Consider the following 5764-nt stretch of genomic DNA (forward strand, 5'->3'; position numbering starts at 1 on the left):
GAGTGTACAAATACAAAAATGAGTGCAAGTTTCCAGTTTAGAAACACTCTGTCCCAAGGCCATCAGTGGTCATTTTACTGTGATTGTTGAATGACTGCTGATATTTTTATACTGCTATTATATTTTCCGTGGTTGTTTTTTTGTTTTTTTTTGTTTTTTGTTTTTGCTGAGCTATAGAGATGAGATAAATTTGTATATTGATTCCATGACATTGCTGAGCTCTTATTAATTCAAATTTGTTAAAAATGCTTTTCTGTTGTTGTTGTTGTCAGGAAAGCGACATTTTGCTACTTTTTTGCAATTCGTCTAATATACTTTTTAAAGATTTTTGAACTGGGTAGAACATTCATTTTTCATTCCTAAATTTTAACCTTTAAACACATTGTCTGCTGTGTTTTTTTTGAGATTCACTTTATGAGATTATAAATGTTTCTCCCTTTTTCAGTTTCTAAGACTTTCTTTTTAAACACAATTAGGCCTCAGAATATTAGACCTTCTTTTCTTATATCTATTAAGATGTTAGTGTTTTTTTCTCATTTCAACTGGTAAAAATTGATAGATATTTAAATTTTAATGAATTCTTGCATTCTTGGTATAAATCTAATTGAGCCATGATGTTGTGGTAGCTGTTTTAATATATTGTTAGTTTCATTGTATTTAGGATTTTTTAAAAATCTTTTTTTAAAAGCCAAATTAATACATATATATTATATTATAATATATATATATATATATATATATATATATATACATATATATGTATATATATATATATATACATACACATGCATACATATGTTTTACTCTCGAATCTTATTTTTTTTCCCTTTTTTTGCATCAGGGTACAATATACTTCATAAAGTTAAAGTACATTTATTTTTTAAAATTTTTATTCCTTGAACAGTTTATGTAAAAATTGGAATTTTATCTTTCCTTGATTGATTAAAGCAACATTATAATTATCCAGAGTTCAGTTTTTAATTTTTATTTTTTTGGTGTAATGGGTTTTAACCCTTTTAAATCAGTGCATTTAATGGTTATGACTTTATTTCTTTTCTTTTAAAAAACTTTATTAACTAGAGCAGTTTTAGGCTCACAGGCAAAATTGAGCAGACGGCACAGAGATTTCCCATATACCACAGCCCCCACATATGCATAGCCTCTCTCACTATCAATATCCCCTACCAGAGTGGTTCATTTGTTACAATCAATGGACCTATATTGACACATTATTGCCCCAAACCCATAGTTTACATTAGGGTTCACTCTTGGCATTGTGCATTCTATTGGGTTTTGACAAGTGTGTAATGAAATGTATCTGCCATTATAATATTGTGTAAAGTAATTGTACTGCCTTAAGGTTTTTGGGGTACTAGTGTATATCTTAGCCCCAAACTTGCATGGTTCAAATTATTAGAGGAGGCCATTTTATAGTACTTAGATTGCATGATCAGACTGAACAGGCTTTTTTGTTTGTTTGTTTGTTTTTCTTTTTCATCTCTTTTTGGTGACAAAAATAATTTTTATCCACCCAAACTTTTGAGTAAAGGTATAGCCTTCTAAAGCTAAATTCAAGTTGGGAACAGGGGATAGTTTCAAGTTATCAATTTGTGTGAGCCCAAATTTCCCACAGTATACTATTAAAATCTATCCTATATAATATGCCATTAAAGTCCAAGTCTCCTGACTACTGAGATTAACAAATACCCTCAAAGAAGTCAAAGATTTACAGCCTGTTCAGCACTCTGGTTTTTAGCATCTTGGTTCCTGAGAGTTCAGCTGCGCATTTATTAGGATGCTTGTTATGTTTATTCCCTCAGAAATTCTAGTTTCTTTGATTGTTTGTCATGGGGAAATACCTAGTCTTATAATCTTTGAAAGAGACATAATCTTGGGGACATAAAAGATCAAAATAAATATTTTAATAATAGAGATGCTTAATTTATAAAAATAATAAACAAAAGAGTATCCTATAGGTTTGTTATATATTATGTTTTGTCAGATCAATGGAATATTATAAATGTTAGTAGGAAATAAATAAGCAAAAAGAATGAGAATTTAGAATTGAAATATTTAATATAAGTTATAAGAAAAATATCATTTTTGGACAAGTTCACTGATACAATAGAGCACCAGACATAAGCATTGCATCTATAATATTAGGTAACAAAGAGTATTCAACAAATTTAAGTGGGTGAATGAGAGAATGGGTGATGGGATTGATATTATGTATCTCAATTTAAAGGAGACATTTGAAAGGAAGTCTTGTGCAATTTTACTGGATGAGTTGCAGCATAGCAGATAGCAGATGTTGGTGCTCCGTCCATATCCCCTCAGTACTCAGCATTCTGATAGCTCATTACTACAAACACCTGCCACTTTCTGCCTGAGGACTTCTCTGTCCCCAGCAGTGTTTGTGGCCCATATACAGGTCAGGGAGTTAACACCCCCTGTGAATAGCACTCAATTAGTGAGAGTCAACTCTGTGGCTCCATACCCCATGTTCCTCATACCTCCACAGAGCATCTGATGTGAGCTTCCTTCCTTGTCTCACTTACCACTCTCCTCCACAGCACTTTCTGAGGAAAACCTCCCCACTACTCCACCTTTCCTCAAATCCTAGTCTTAGGGTCTATTTATTGGACGAACCCAACCTAAGACATGGAGAATTATGGCCTAGATTCTAGGATAAGTGACTCATTTCACAATCCAGTTACTGCTAATTGGGTTATGTAAGTCAGATATAACAATCAGTTTCTTTCTTAAAAAAAAATATTACCTAATATTATAGATGCAATGCTTATGTCTGGTGCTCTATTATATCAGTGAACTTGTCCAAAAATTATATATATATATATATATATATATATATATATATATATATATAGTTATTGAATTTAGAGAGGAAGAGAGAGGGAGAGAGAGATAGAAACATCAGTGAGAGAGTCATTATCTGCTGCCTCCTGCACTCCCCCTACTGGGGATTGAGCCCACAACCTGGGCATATGCCCTAACCAGAATCAAACTGTGACCTCCTGGTTCATAAGTTGACACTCAACCACTAAGCCACAGCGTCTGGGCTAACAATCAGTTTCAAATTATACCCTTTGAAGGTATTTTTGCTTCACCTTTTTCAATTTTGATCAATGCCTGAATAAAAATATAGAAAGTTTCTTAACGAAATCGAAGATGACACAGCACTGGTTTAAGGGAGATATAATGAATATATTAGTTGACACTCAGAATCAGGATCCACGCTTATTTTATTTTTAAACTACACTAAGTTACTCTATTAGAGAAAGCCAGGATTACAGAGAATTTAAGAGTTGGTATTGGGACCCTTCTTCTTGTCAAAGCGGGGCACAACATTGACAAAATGCCGGTTGTACTACATCCGCTGCTTGGCTCAACCAGTCTTCTTCTTTTTCCTGTTTGGCAACCTTGGGAGTCTTACCTCTTACTTTCCCAGCCCGGGCCAGGGAACGATGCTGTGGCTGGCTACTTCTAGAGTGTCAGAGCCTCCATCCCACACTGGCCCAGGCAGCGCCATCCTCTAGGGGCGTGCCTGCCAGGAGCAGATTTGATCTGCAGAGATGCCCTCTGGCAAGGCATGAGCCTTGATCTGGGCAACCACATCCTGGCTCATCACCCTGAGGGTGTGTAGCTCCTGGGTGAGGACAAAGAGCTGCATGTTGGCAACTGAACTGTGGCCTCTGACACTATCATGAAGAGGGAGTGAGAAAGACTAAGGAGCAAGGGTGCACATGGCCCAGCTGCCTGCTGCTGCATCTCATGTCACTCCATGCAGTTTTCAATAAGCTGGACAATGGATAAAATCTAAAAACTTTTACATGAATATCTTAAGACCCTGTAATTGAGTCTCTTCAAATATGTGATTACCATTATTTGATAAAATTTTGGATGTGTTTATAATAATAAAAGCATAATACGAAAATCAACTGAACGACTGAACAGCAGAATGACTGTCCGGATGACTTTTTGGACGACCACACTATGACAGCACTGATGCCAGGCCAGCCAAGGTGAGTGCAATGCGATTGGTCGGAGGGCTCCACCATCGCCCCAAAATCGCCCCTCAGAGGGAGGCCCAAACCATTGGTCAGTGACGCTGTGGCAGGTGTGCAGAGCTGGCCAGCAATCACCCCGAAGAGGAAGGCCCAGGCCAGCTAAGCGATTGTACCTCACGCCTGTCGCCCACACAGGGAGGTGATTGGTGGTGGGGGAAGAGGGGCAGTGCCGCACAGAAGGCAAGCAGTGGCAGCGGTGGGGATGGGGCCAGCTGCCGGCAGCTGGGGGAAGGAAAGCCCCAATAGGCCCTGATTGCCGGCCAGGCCTAGGGACCATACCCGAGGGGTTCCGGATTGCAAGAGGGCACAGGCCGAGCTGAGGGACCCTCCCCATGCACGAATTTCATGCACTGGGCCTCTAGTTGGTTAATAATAAACAGAAAGTTAGTTAATGGGTGAGGCTGCTGAAGAAGCAGATGTGATTATGAGTTGGATTAATGAAGTAATACCTAGACCAAAGGAGGTGGAAATTATGTTTAATTTCACAATACACAGACAATACTATTCTGAACATCCTGATTTTGATAGAAATTTTTGATAGAAACAATTTCCTGAACCCTAGCTGGTGTTTCACAATGGTTAGAGCATCAGCTGACACACCAAAGGGTCTTGGGTTTGATTTCCCAGTCAAGGGCATGTACCTGAGTTGCAGGCTGGATCCCCATCCCAGTTGGGGCCCTGTGGGAGGCACCCAGTCAGTGCACATCCATGTTTCTCTCTCCTTCCCTCCCTGCACTCTCTCTAAAAATTAATAGAAAAAAATATCCTGGGGTGAAGATTAACAAAACCAAAACAATTTTCTGAATGCTAGAGAAGAGTCTAAAAGCACTTGGGAATATTTTATGGAAAAAGATGACATGACTATGATTTTTGATATAAAAAATAGTAAGAACATGATAATTGTCTTCAGTGTTTGAAAAGCTGTGGGAGAGGAATTAGACATGCCTGAATGGCTTTTAGAGTCATTCATGTTTGTATATCCAGTGTCTAATCCAATGCCTTGCATAGAGTAGGAGCTCAATAAATGTTTGGTGGATGAATGAAAAATTAATGACACTGCTTATGCATCTCATTTAACTGTGTCACTGAGAGAGTACACACACTTTTTTTATTAAAAATTCATCTTTATTGCTGAAAGTATTACAGATGTCCCCTTTGTTTTCCCATTGACCTCTTCTAGCCTGCACCTCTCCATCCCCCACTGGCCTTCACCATACTATTTTCTGTGCCCATGGGTTATGCATATATGCATATAAATTCGTTGGTTAATTCTCTTCCCACCCCCCCACCCTTGCCCTCCCTCTGAGATATGGCAGTCTCACACACTCTTTTTATTTTCCTGTGTCAATTCATATTTTTTGTACCTCACATGTGAAGCTGTTCTTTGGATAAGTGAAGTCTGGGTGCAGGGCCTATGTTGTTCCCTGTGCAATATCTCCCTTACAGATGTGATTCTGGAGATGCAAGCTATAATGATTACGAGGCTGATGTCTCTTGGTGAATATATCTTCCATGTTTCCTAATGCCTTATATAAACTTTCCTTGAGTTGATTATCTGCAACACTAACGAATGTTTGTGGTAATGTTTGCTTCAGTCTTCTATCCTGGTCATTATATCTCCCCTCTACTTCCTGTTTGGGTCATACCATGCTTCAAAACATTCACATCTTCTTAAT

At 38.1% G+C, this 5764-nt stretch overlaps 1 pseudogene across 1 annotated transcript; it reads right to left on the reverse strand.

Moving 5' to 3' along the window:
- Nucleotides 1-3319: 3319 nt before the first annotated feature.
- On the reverse strand, nucleotides 3320-3691 carry LOC308516000 (ubiquitin-like FUBI-ribosomal protein eS30 fusion protein; annotated as a pseudogene). The gene has a single exon. The product of its transcript is annotated as a ubiquitin-like FUBI-ribosomal protein eS30 fusion protein (transcript).
- Nucleotides 3692-5764: the final 2073 nt, after the last annotated feature.

This window comes from Myotis nattereri (assembly GCF_964212035.1).
Source record: "Myotis nattereri genome assembly, chromosome: 3".
In the NCBI taxonomy this organism is placed as follows: domain Eukaryota; kingdom Metazoa; phylum Chordata; class Mammalia; order Chiroptera; family Vespertilionidae; genus Myotis; species Myotis nattereri.